This window comes from Brachionichthys hirsutus, chromosome 6 (assembly GCF_040956055.1).
Source record: "Brachionichthys hirsutus isolate HB-005 chromosome 6, CSIRO-AGI_Bhir_v1, whole genome shotgun sequence".
NCBI classification, from domain to species: Eukaryota; Metazoa; Chordata; class Actinopteri; order Lophiiformes; family Brachionichthyidae; genus Brachionichthys; species Brachionichthys hirsutus.
This window is the reverse complement of record NC_090902.1, coordinates 4,735,230-4,749,557: the sequence shown is the minus strand read 5'-3', so window position 1 is coordinate 4,749,557 and position 14,328 is coordinate 4,735,230.

The window sequence follows — 14,328 nt, the reverse complement described above, 5'->3', positions numbered from 1 at the left end:
CATTAATATAATGGTGCATTCACACCGACGCATTTGTTTGCACATGCATGTGTAAACAGTTATTTAAATCTGCTTTCATAAGCATTGTTCATTCACATATCTCCTCATTCGCATGCTTGGTGGCAGATTGTATTTTAGTCCTTATCTCATCACGCAAATGTATTATGAAAGCTGAGGTTGCAGAAGGAAATTTCCCAGAAACCATCTAACTTAACACACACACACCACATGCTCTAGTCTCCTTATGTGGTGACACTGCAGTAGAGGGGCGAGAGGGATGACCTATAATTTATCAACCGGCATGTTGGACATCTGGTGGCAAGTAGAGCCAGCGTGAAGGGACGGCTTGATATAACCATCACAGCGCACGTGTGTCTCACAAGAGCCTTCAGCAATTGACTCATTAGCTCAGCGTTGACTGACTGATGATACATCTTGTATGTGGTGGAAGGGTGGAGCAAGAGGAGTGTGTGTGTGTGTGTGGGGGGGTGGACTACAGCTGAGACACCAGGCAGATGATGGGTGGATTTATTGCATTCACAGCTATAGACACGCTTGTATGTAAAAGCTCACGGGTGGCTGAGCTCACTAAAGCCGTAGTAAAGCCGAACTTAAGCATCTTCAATTGAGCAGTTAGTATTTTAAACAGCAGATCCTAGTCAGCCCATCCTGTGCTCTCAAAAACAGATAATTCCATTTAAGTGAGGATCATTACATGTATTATTTTCATTATGCTCAACAAAGCTAGAGGTCACATTTTGGAATATAATCTTTCTCTCCAATAAATAGATTTTAGATCTAATTTATTGCTTTTCAAGCTGAAGCAACAGCTTGGCAATTGTTCTGCATTGCTTCGCAAAAAGAACAGGAACACACACACACACACACACACACTACTCATGTTGTGTAAAAGTGAGGTATTGCATGACCCTTCTGGTTTAACATGTTTTCTGCTTGTGAAATACAAAATAATGCACTGCAAATATGAAAACTCAATGACGGAAGATCTGAGACTCGACTTACTCTATTCAGCTTTAGTACTTTGGTGCATCAACAGTAAAGAATTGTGCGACAGGCCGAACGTTGTTCTCGTCTAGATGATCATGAATAACCATGTACATCTGGTGCCCATGGCCACAGTTGACTGCAATAACAGCACCATAGTAAGCAGCTGTTACACCATTTGTATGATGTTAGAGAACGTTCTTCTCAATGTAATTCAACAAAACACATAGAAATTGACAATACAAAAACAAATTGCCTTCGTCAACAACTGACACCTCTCCAACTACCAGTTCACAATCCATATTTTGGTCCATGCTCGACTTGAACCGACCACCCTCCGATCCCCAAGTCAAGTCTTTTTTGAGGACAGAGCTGCTGCTGCCCGTGACATAAAGACATACTGCTGCTGACATCATAGACTGGGTGGGCTGAAGGGTGTGGTCGCACCCCTTGAATTTATCTTTAGAATCCTTGTCTTCATTCCCTTTAGACCTGCTAGGCATTGTATTAATTTGTAACTTAGCTTACTTAAATTAATTTAGAATATTATGATTGATTATTTTAGACATTTTACTTTGAACATTGGAATATTTCTGATGCATTATGGAGTTTTGTCAGTCACCAGAGTGGTTATCAATACGGTACACAAATTACCAACTTAGACATGTGGTGTTAGACTATTTTTTGTCTAAAAGAAGTGAACTTTTCTCCAAGGAGCAAATGGAATCACTGGAATGTTTGAGATGATGGTCTGGGATAAGTTGCAGTTCATGGACAATGTCAGGCAGGGCGAATCAGCCAGCCGAATGTCGAGGGAATGCAATGACAGATGATAATGTGACTCTCCCGTGACTGAGGCAGGCATCAGAAACTGAACACAGCAATAAAAGACCGACAATACACACTTTAAGAGCATTTGTTCTGGGACAACATGTGCTTGTTGTCTGCCATTGGGCTTTAGTAAGAGTTGAATTTATCACCTGAAGCCCCCCCAGTACTGGAAGAGATGGATAGCAATAGGCTGTTTGTTATCTCCTGTGCACTGAAAGTCTGGGATAGATAGAAAAGGGAATGGATGTTGTTTCCTTGTATTTGGCCATCCCAAGGCATGATTCCTGTGTGCTACTTGGAAGTCGATTCTACATTCAAACCAACACAGAAACCACACTTTTGATTAACGCCCACTGAGCTCAGTGTGTAACTTCATAATGTTGGTCTGTTAATGTTAGTAACTTTAATAATACAACAGAATGACCACGTAGTATCAAAGTAGTAACAGAGGGTCTGAGAACATTTTGTAGTTGGTAGAACGAACTTGCTTAGGCTAACGCTCGCTGTGCCTCTAGCCTGTTGAAAGTAGGGGGGAGCTCTTTTCCTTTTAGCACATTAAGGGTTTTATGCTTTGCCATCACTGTATGATTGAAAATCAATGTATTGATTGATGAAATGTATTTGTCCCCATTATGATTTCAGTGCTGCTGAAATTATATTTGCTTTGGGAAAGACTGTGCACTGCGACCAATCTGTTTTTTAATTGCAGTAATAAAATAAATCTGCAATGATATCCTGAATGCAACGTCACAATGGTGCAGTTTAGTTGTAGTCAATGCATTTTAAAAATATCACTCTCTTGAGATTGTAAGACCAATCAAGGGCCAGTACATGCGAGTATATATGTACTTTAGCATTTCATTGGCTGTCTTAATTGCAATGCAATCACTGCAATCAGCACTCCTTGAATTCCAATGTCCCTGTCTGTGCGTTTGGGTGTGCATTCCACCGTATGCGAACAAATTCCAGCCAAAAAGATACAAAAATATATATATATTTAAATTAAATGTTAAATAAAAGCAATTCTAATCAGTAACTGCATATTGTTAAAATGTAAATCGTATACTTGCCAAATGGCATGCTGAAATACCCAGCACTGCTTGACAAGCGCTTTCCATTATAAATGCAGTCGACAGAGGCAGCCAGCACAGAGAGATTGTCCTGATTAACATCTTTTAAATTACGGTGGATTATTGCCAAAGCTTTCAAAGACTATATGAGATAAAGCCTGTAGATGTTGGCTATAGAACCGTGGCTGGGCGTCAGCTGTCAATGTCTTTGTCCAGCAGATAACAACACCCACTGTGAGAGTCGTGTTTACCCTCATGCAACCATAACCAGCCTTTGACATTTGAGGCATCGATTAGGCTCTCGGGGAACTGCATTGCCAAAGTTGACAAGGGCTGAACAGGCAAACAAAAACCTGCAGAAAAGAAAAGAAATATCCTTTAGTCTTTCACTGCAACATATAATCCCTCTGTTGAATAGTCTTGATATATGCTGGCTGGTTCAAGTCAGCTCAGGGGTTTTATTAGCTCCTAAAAGGTATGTCATTTGAAAGTGACAAATCTGACAGCTATTTTACCCTGGGTGTATGGTGTTTGCGGCTTTAATAGAGCCATCGGTCTGTTTCCTGCAGAAAAGACAGAAGACATTGGAGGAGTCGTATCCATTTGTTGTTGTTGTTTTCCCCTTGCTGACTCTGTGAGCTGCAGAACAAATTCTGTGTTTCACCATGAATGGGATTGAGAGGAATTCTGCAAGACTGTGTTGTCAGAAAGCAAGGGTTGCTACTTCAATTGCAAATCCCAAAGACAGACCCCCAGTCATCCTCAATTCTTATCAAGTCACCCGGGACGGCTTGCATTATGCTGGAGCTGTGCAGACAACATAGAGTTCCTATAATGTCCATTACAGACTGAGATGTTCTGATTACACACACAAAATGTTTTTTATTGCTATCAATATTGCCTACATTTCTAATTATTTTGATGGAAAAATCAGTTGTCCTGCTCTTACTCAAATGCAATGTTATGATGTGTTCCTTAAGCCGTGGGCCTTCTCTCGATTTTATTATGTTCGCATAATGATAATAAAGTATCTTGAATCTTGAATTGCAGTGACTTTTAACTTATAATATATGCATATGTATTTATGCATATTTGTTCTACTAAATAATTCTGTATCTCAATGAATTATTTCTCATTCAAGATTTCTCACTCATCGACTGCATCGGCATGTCCCACTGGTGGCAACGTGCTGAACTATTTCTAGTCCACATTGTTCTCAACACAACCATAATTACAGATGAAACGAAATGAAACTAAAAATAATTCATCTCAAATCCGTCTTGAGATTTTCTGTTATTTCCTGTTTTCAGAAATCGATATAATAACAGATCAGCTCTGTGTGATTCTGGTATCATTTTACATTTCTACTCATACTTTATGTTATTCTCGATTGTCAGTAAATATTCCATTCCCCCTGTGTCAAACTTGGACTTTAACTATTCTCTACTGTAATGCAAGGTCGCACAAAAATCCTGCTTTTCCAAATTCTCTCCAACAGTCTTCACACTGGCTTTCTCAGCGCTGTCTGCCCGCGATGGTGCAGTGGAGTACATCTGCAATGCAGGGGGCCAGCTACTCTGCCCTCTATTTCACATGTCATTGCTTAACACCTTTCATTTTACTCTTGCTCTAAGCATCCGTCACTGGGTTTTACCACATGGAGTCAACCATGTGTCGACGGCGGCGCAGGTTACGCTATAATTGCGCTCCCTTTTCTTTCCAACCAGCCATGATCCTTGAACACAAATAGAAAAAAGCTTCTGCTGCAGAGGAAAGAAGAGTGACCCCCATATATAATAGTGAATATCCCACATGCTGCACCTTGAGAACATGTGGCTAATAGACCTCCGAGTGCTCATTATGCATAGACGTGGCTTACATTTGCAAGAGTGATAATGCATGCATCTACATAAGTCTGTGTTTCTGTCAGTGTTTTTCTGTTTGAATGTGTGTGTGTGTGAGAGAGTGTGTGTGCTCATGCCATGCTTCATTCCCGTATCTCCCAAGAGTCCTCGAGCGCTCATTCCTGCCACCATCCTCGTGTCCCTATTGGTGATGGATTCGCATTAGAATTCACCCCTCATCACCCTGCCGAGTTATGACCCTGTAATTGTCAGCGCCTCATGGCCTCAGCAAATCAACAATAAAACCAGAGCCTTGTAAAGAGCCAGGTGCCAAATCCTGACTTTCGCAATAGAAGTGAAGACAAAACAAATATGTTTTCAAGGCGTCTACTTTTGCACCCCAACACGTCAAGCTGGAAATATCAATGGGATTGCGGGTCTTTAGGTACACAAAGCTACACTTCACTGTTGGTACGGAGGTCATGAACACATAGGTCGCATGCAAAAAAATAAAAAACTGTCCAGCATGAAATCATAACACCGACAAGGAAACTCTCGTAAGTGACGCGCACCGCAAATGGAAGGGCTAATGACCCTGTCTGGTCTAAGAGTCCTCTCGTGCTGTTTCTCTTGGTAGAGCTGGATGATCGTTAGCTTGGCCAAGATGCCGCCACATTGGGAGTTGTTTGAAAGGAGAGAGGAAAGTTGTTGTGGTGTATAAAATGACCTGAATGTAGGTTGCCTTGGGACTTCACAGGGATCAATACAGGCAGAGTGACAGCCGTGCACTAGATTAAAAGTGACCGCTACATCTGCTAGGCCAGGCCATTACTTTCCCACTCAAAGTCTCCTGTGTGAAAGTGCATGAAGTGACAGGCCTCAGTCAGTCGTCCATTACCACCTCTCAGCTGCCCCTCAGGTAGCAGCAGGCCAGGGCAAAAAATAAGGCTGACAGACGATCCGGTGTGGGGAAAGGAACAGAGGGAGAAAATAAAGGTGAAGCATGTTTGTTTGCTCTCTGGCCATTTCTATAGGACTGTCAGTACGTGTGAAGCTGGCTAAAGAAACATTTGAAAAAATTATGGGGAAAAAGGTATGAAACCATGCATGAGGTGAAATATGAAGCAATGTAGTATCTAATCTCAATGAAGCCTTCAATCCATCCATCCTCTTGTAGATGAGACGATTCTCCAGCAACCGATAACTGGCTCATCTACAGCTGCTCTTCCACTTTGTGGGTCACAGGAGTTGCTATGTCCCAGCTTGCTATGGATGACACATTTCTTAATTTTCCAACAAGGTGAGCATCAGACAAACTTTATTATAGGCTAGATTTCAAATCTCTCTCTCTTTGCTCACAATATGTTTGCACGCTGACTATATCCAGGACTTTGTTGATCATGATCAATGAGAGATTCTTGGCTTTTGTTTAATAAGTTTGATGAATTTTGCAACTTACACCTTTCTAAAGGGCACTGATTGAAAAATTCCTGCACATGAACAGTATTAAAATATTTTTTTTGTTGCTTACTTGCTGTTTATAATTATACCTCTTTTTGAACAATGTGACATTTGGGTCAAACTGTGCAAGTTGGGCTGCTTATTTAAAATATTACAGGAGAGTAAAAGAGTTATTGCAAAAATTCAAATCTTATTTTGGTCTTTTCTGAATAATTTCACAAGATCTGTTAAGAAGGTAAACAAGTATGAGTGTATTTGTTTACCTTCTTAACAGATCTTGTGAAATGTCGATGAGAATAAATGAATACATAAATGATGATTAGCTAGATAGGTATATGATAGATATACGACAAATAGATAGAAGGCTACTCTATCTATCTCCTGTATTGTATTGCTAAAATGAAAGGACTGTGAATTTAATAGATTCAAACATTCGCAGCCACATTTCTTGTCCGTCCTTTAAATAACATTGACAGACAACCTCCACTCCTCAAGGACTTAATTTGGTTTAAATAGTTCCTCCTTCCTAGAGAGTTACCTCTACTGTCACCTACCATCTAACCAGTGCCAGAGATGCAGTGTGTGTGTGTGTGTGTGTGTGTGTGTGTGCGTGTGCGAGCACCCCGAGTATGTGATAAGCTCTGAGTTCTGTTCAATCTCGGGCACATAATATGCTTCACGGCGAGCAGGACAACCTGCAGACTCAGCTGCAGTGGGTCTTCAGAATGATTCAAAGGGAGCAATCCTATTTAACGCTAACCTCAAAGCTGGCGTTACAGAGACACACTGTCAAATCGCCAACTTCCTCAAACTGTTGCAATCAGACGGCCCAGAGTCACGGACAACAGACACGTGTGCCTCTCTCCAGTCCAGCGAGAGCGACACTGCGTGACACTGCATCTTAGAGCTCTCTAAATATCAGAAACGTGACGCCTTTTTTCCAGCAGGGTTCCAATTACTCTCAAAATCACTCTTGCTTTATTCAACAAAGCATTTGACGCAAACAAGTCGCCACGTTTGATTCTGGTTTCTAATACGGCAGACAATGAATTAATCATCATATCTTTGAGCGGTGCCAGTGTTCTGCCGGTAGGCGTGCATTATCTCTCCCGCGTGTCCCCGCTTGCATTCAATCACGCAGGCATTAATTAACACGAGGCAGATGAACATAATGAAGCTCTCAACCTCGGCGCCGATTGTCCGCCAGCGGTGAACGAACCGCCCGTGTTACCTGAGACGTAGCTTCTCCTTTGTAAACATGCCATAAAGTGTCGAGCTGATCTGACCGCCCATGATGAAGCAGAGAACATGCTTTTTCATTTGCTTTAATGCTGCTTGTTTACACACGCCACCGTGATGACTGTTCAAGCGGATGGAGGCTGTTGTTTTGTTGTGCCACACGCTTGTGCGGAGCCGCTCTATAGCTTCTGTATATTTGCGTCGGTGTACTTTTTGTTCTTCCTCACAAAAGCGGTGAATTAACTGAACGAACACCTTGCTGCGAGAGGCGGGGGGTGATGCATTCTTCTTCCAAGAGTTCATCCACTAATTAGAACGATCTCTATTGACAGCATTAAAGCATTCGTCTACGTGGCAACGAAACATTTAGAACGCCATTCGCATTATGTTATTTATTTCGAATCAAAGGCCTTTTTAAAAAGGTGAAAACGTGTGACAAATCTGTCGACAGCTCAGAAACTAAATCTCACCGCCGCACGAAACCAATAGCAACACAGACACAGAGTTGCATCACAATATCAGAAAGGAATAGTTTAATAGAGTCTCTTGGCAACTGGTTAAGTAGGTTGTCTTGCCCTCAAGTAAGCCGTTAAACAGCCTACAGGGACAAGATCATGTCAAACACCTTGTCAGCCAACCCTTAAATTGAAATGATAAGACTTTGCTCGGAGCTATGCCTCATGTGCATCAACAAATGATTTGATTCTAAATCCCACAGAAATCGAGTGAAATGCTTTTAACATAAAATATTATGCGTGTTGATTTTGCACATATTATATCAGAGGTACATATTAGCAACCAACTGGAATGCTCAGGCCAACAATATAAAGCACATTTTTTGACAACATATTAAGAAGACTGCAGATTTTTCCATTTGCCCATCATTTCTCTTGGGTCTTTGCTGGTGTTTTACTTTACTGCATCTTTATAACTTCATATTTTATCCACATATTTTTCTTCATAAGCTTTGTGGGATGATCTGATTTCTTTTTCTGCAAGATGAGGCTCTTATTTTATCCTGAACCACTTTGTGAAGAGATAATTTACTGTAAACACTCTTTTAGATGACTCAGATCTCAAATTGGACAAAGTTTTGGTGCTTGAAATAGCTTTCATGCTAATCTTTGCTTCCCAGGATCAGTGAAATATTTCAATACAATTGTCAAAAAAAGTATAATGGAATTCTGATTTGACATTTTATAATATAATTCTTTTGAGTGCTGCCTGCCATTCTAGTTATGTTTTAGATGTAGTTAGATTATCATGCTATCTGAGAATGCATAAAAAAATGCATAAAAAGTATTTTAGTCATCCATTCATTTTCTTGAAGATGAGATGATGAGTAATTGTCTCGTCTTCAGGTTCTTATCTGAATCTTGGTCACGGGTTTACATTGGAGCCTATCTGAGCTGATATCAGGCGGGTACACCTTGGATAAGTCGCCAGTTCGTTGCAGGGCCACGCAGAAGGACAAACATCCATTCACACAGTCATACCTACGCTCAAATTCAAATCAAATCAAGGATTTTCTTGCAGTGAGGCAACAGCGCTACCCACTGTGCCACGCCTAAAAGTATTTTATGAAATTCACATTTTTCAATTTAAATATAAATATCCATTGAGAAAAAACAGATGTTAATAGGAATCAGAGGGTGGCTGTTTCCACAGTATGGACTGTGAACTCGTAGCTGGAGAGGTGTCTGCTGAGGTGCCCTTGAGCAAAGCACTGAAAAACTGCTTCCAGGGCACCACCATATGGCTGCCCATCACTCTACCCTCGCTCTACATGCCCTCTCTCTCTGTCTCTCATTCACACACACACAAATTATCTCATGACAATTTCAAAATAGAGCAGGTCTAGACTGTCCAATTTAATTTACAGCAACCAAAAATCCCCCATGAGCACGCAACCAGCAGCAATGACAAGAAGAACAGTCCTTAAACAGGTGGAAAGCATAGAGCAGACCCTGGCTGCAGACAGGTGGCCATCTGCGAGGGGTCAGGAGGTGAGGGTGGATGGGATTAACGCACAATAGCACTGCAATGAAGATGCTCTTCTGCACCCCCAATTTTATATGTGTACTAAAAGTAACAGCATAAAACCACACTTTATTTATGTAGCATGCTGGCAATGTGCAAACAAAAGAGGTGTTAGGAATAACACAGCGGTGAACTTTTACATATGCATAGCAGGCTTCAATCTTTTACCTGCCCCGTTTCGTGGCCTCGAAGTCGACCTATCAGAGGGTCAGGACCTCCAGGACATCATGCTGTTTCCCTAATTTGAGGACATTTAGAGGTTATGTTCTTTCTTTTTTGAGTGGACTGCTAACGGCTTCTGTTCTTTAAACCTCCTGGTAGTGGGGATACAAATACATTTTCATTGTATAGTCTAAAGTTGTCAAAATAGTATGATTGTGGAGATCAACAGGGCATCACAAGCATGCAGGACTCTTTTCACTAACAGTGAATGTGAATGGAGTGGGAAGAAAGGTTAATATTAATTTGTAATGCTTCAGAGAAATCTCATCTGTCCTTTCCCCAGTCTAATAAATTGTTTCAATAAACTCTGAACACTTTACTGGTCTCTTACATTTTGTTGTGTGTGTCTATTTAATGTATTTAAGAACCCTAATTCTTGAGAAATATAAACTTTGACACTCCTCAGAGTTCAAATTCATTGTTACTTCACATAGTTAATAGCCTACCATTTCTAGCACGAACTCTGCATTCAACACTTGCCCTCCGCCCAATTCAAAGCTCTAATTTACCTCTCATTATAGAAAGCTGAATACACTATGTTCACCCCAATCAGCGGAATGAAAGAGAACCAACTGACACAGCAAAGTGCAGACAATCATTACTAAGAACTCCAGAGACCCAACAGAAACACTAAACATACAATACAAAAATGATATGCGTATGACTAAATGAACCACTAAGCCAATACTGTCTGTGCAAATCAGATTAAATATTTACTTCTGACATCTTAAAAGTTATGTTAATGTTAACACACATTCAGTAAAGAATATAAAAAAATAGCCAAGAAGATGTTTTTTTTCAACATCTCTGATATTGATTATAATGTGCATGCATGATCTCCTTTCTTGTTGGACAAGCAACCTTCCTATAATGTACGTGCAATTTTCATATTTCTCTCCAAGTAAAAGCTTCGGATGTCACTGATGGGTGTTGCTGCAACAGCTCGGTTGCAGATAGAGGCCGATAATATTAGTGAATTACCCGAATCCCCTCTAATTTATTCTTCCATGTGGCTGAATCCGCATTGCTCCGTGGGCTCAATTTGCAGAGATGAATTTGGCATCTTATTTATCTGTAGAGTCAATATATCCCACGCTCAGTAGCTATATCATCATATACTGGAATACGGAGAAAGACCCAGAAAGAGACGACATCTGTGTTTGTAGAAGAGATGCATGTTGCGTCTACTTCTGACAAAGTGAAAGTTTAATTTGCCTTTCCTGTGATATAAAAAGGCTGATCAATATTTCCTTCAGCTAGAGATACGAAGACATCTAAAGTAAATCCCCCAGTGGCCTCAGTGGTGTTGCCAATTTACATCTCCTGCTGTTTGTGGGCGTGACAGAAAAGTATTCACATTAAGACCATCCCACATGAGGAAACAGTTGGGCACTGCCAGATCCGGGTGACACGGGCCAAGTTGGCATGTGTGTATTGTGCCGATAGCATTAACATTTTTTAATAAACACCTTGAGGAGCTTGTGACAGCAGAAGACGTGCTCCTGACATGCTCTTTCCCCGAGCTCATAGAAACAGCTGTTGGAATCACCCACACGTGGGCTGTGAAGCTCTGCTGGCACGTCTAGCCTCCACAAAAATGCACCCGACTGAGAATACCCACTTCATCACATGCAAAGTCTCCTGGCGGCAAATAATACCTTTAAACTTGTGATAGCTAAACAGCGGGGAATTGTAGATTCATGTTTTAATCTCCAGCTTTGGGTTGAAAACCTCAAATGGATAAGACGCAGAGTAATTAATCAAACCTTTGCAACATATGACGGGTTCAGCATCTCCGAATCATCAAGTCCAACCATCAAAGGATTAAGATAATAGTGAACAAACAGGTTTATTAATGAAGTGAAGAAATATAATCATTCCAACGAAACAGTCGCAGCCATTCAATTGATTTGGAAGAGGAAAAACCTTGAGGGGCTACTCTGCTTGTAAAGTAGATTGAGGATGCTCCACGCTAGTGGTGATCTGACTGCACTCATTGGATGAATGGGGAGACATGGCGTGTAAGGAAGAAGCTCAGCGCATGAATATGAATTGGACCTCTGCTTGTGTTCACTAGGCTGGAATTAGTGCTTTTCATTACTGATGGCTTATAGGCTGACTGTTTGGCTGCCGGCTGGGGTCACAATAAAATGATGTGTTTGCCAAAGGCAGAGAGGCTGGGTCACAGGGGACTAAATGGCCCAGTTATAAAGGGCAGAGCGCATCTCGCTCTCTGATTCAACCCTCACCTCCAGCGAAACTAAAAACACACACCACATCCAGAGAGCAAAATCCAGGGACAGTAAAGGATTAGAATCTGCCTGCTCCTTCATCATATTATTTAAAGATGCACTGCATGCTATACATTTCAGTGATTTGAGCTCAAAGCCGTTGTTTCATCATGTCTGACAAAATGATTAAAAGAGACAGGATGACAGTCGCTTAAATTGCTCAGTACAAAAGAGACAGAGAGCGAGAGAGGGCTTCTTTTTCTGATATCAGGCAAAAAACAAAACAAAACAAAACACATTATCTGACAAATCAGTCCTTTATTGATTAGACCCATGACTCGGATCATTAAGCAGGATGTAAAAGCATCACCATATGCTTGTGTTTTAAAGTATTGTCTTGGAACATAAACTTGAAATGAGTTTGGATTATATTTACCATGGGGAGTCACTGCCACCACTCTGGTTTGATGAATAACCGTGAAATATACTGGATGACTTGTTTGAGGATGCAGAGCTAACTATATTAGCACCCTGTTCCATCAGCCTAGCTGCAGAAGCACCCATCAGCAACAAGGCTCTACGGAGCAAGCCGCATTGAGCCTTTCAAAATCCCTTTGATGACAAAAGTATTTACGCCACTAATTGATCTACATGCAGCAATTCATTACAACATCAAAATAATTGAAACAGTAGCTCACCACATGCTTCGGCAAATGTTCCAGATGCAGTGGATTATTATCTTAAACAAGCATCAGAACGTCAATTCCTTGGATTAACTGTGAAACCCTGTACAAAGTGCAAACTGAAAGAGAAATGCCGCCTTAAGCTTTCTGAGAGCTTTTCCCCAAAGATTTATTAGACATGGTTTAACTAACAGGAGGCTCAGGGAACTCCTCCTCCTTGAATTATAGAAATCATTTCCCATTAACCATTTTAATATAGGGAAGAAATTCAAGGGCACACTCAATGTTAAGATTATCACTTCAAAGAGAAGCTGTTGACACTCTGGAAATTGTTAAAGGCTGTAATGAATGAATCATGAGCACTGCTTTCGGTCAAAGGGCTGTTCCTCCTCCCAACCGTGGCCCGGGCCTCATTTGTGCACCCAGCAGCAAGAGTCCTTCCCTGACTTTCACTATGTGTCGCCACTGACAGGTCAGAAAAGGACTGAGGGGGAGATAAGCTGTTTTGAGATGCTGAGGTGCAACGGGACTTTGGCAGGTGACCTCTGTCTCTTGATCATCTGCTGTCATGGCAGAACAACAAGACAATTACGCGAGTACAAGCAGCATGTTAATCTGCGTCTCTGTGCTCCAGATCAGTGAGGATCAGTCCCCATGTTCTCTTTAAGCAATCATGTGGCGTGTGTCTTGGTCAGGGCTAACGCGCTCATCTTGGTAACTGCGGCAAAAGCATACATGAAGAATTGAAGATGGAGTTACGCACCAGATTGTTTCCTTTATAGCACCTCTGCACTTGTGCATGATTTCCTACTGTAGCAGTAAAAAGAGATGCCTGACTGCGAAACATCTTTGTATCGCATCCCGTAACGACAATCAAACTACACGTTTCACTGATGGCGAATGATGCAGCAACAACAAAAACAATCGGATGATTAGAGAGCAGCACTTGAAGCTCGGCAGAGCCAAAGTCTGTTGTCAAATCTTTTCATTAAAACCTGAAATGGAAAGAAGAATCTTCTTCCTCTGCTCTGCTTTATCTTAATCTGAAGATGTAACAAGAAGAGCTGTCGCACATACATATCTGGTTGCATCCATTTCGTCAGATTTGTTTTGTCTTGTTTATCCTGCCTTCCGGAGAAGGTGAAAGCCGGGAAGATTCCGCTTCAGGTTCTGTCTGCAGAGCAGGAGGTGATACTTTATAGATTTGCCGTCACTGCACTAAGAAAAACAATGAATATCAGACTCTGTTTGCCACATGACTACAGATAAACCATTCATTGACTGCATTTCAATGTGTTTGTAAAAAAAGTTTTATTGCACATAAATCACAAATATGTCAGGCGGCTCTTAGACTACGTGTTTTTACATACTGTGCTATTTAATATCCTAGTTTAGTTACCAACCTTGTGTATGGGTTTCCACCGATGGGTTAGACTATTAATATGGGTAGTTTCTGAATAATTCATGGCAGAGGGATGAAGAATCTGCTACGCAAAGTTAAATTAATTATTTTGCCCCCAAAACTTCTCAGATCTTTTTTTATGAACAGCCGTTTTAGGTATCACTGCCTCCAGAAGATATTTAATAAGGAAAAAGGTTTAGAAAGGAAAATCTTGTGTAGCAGTTCTCAACTCAAACACATGTGGAATCAGAAGTGAGTCACATTAGGATTTTATCTATGCCGCTGTTGATTAGCATCAAT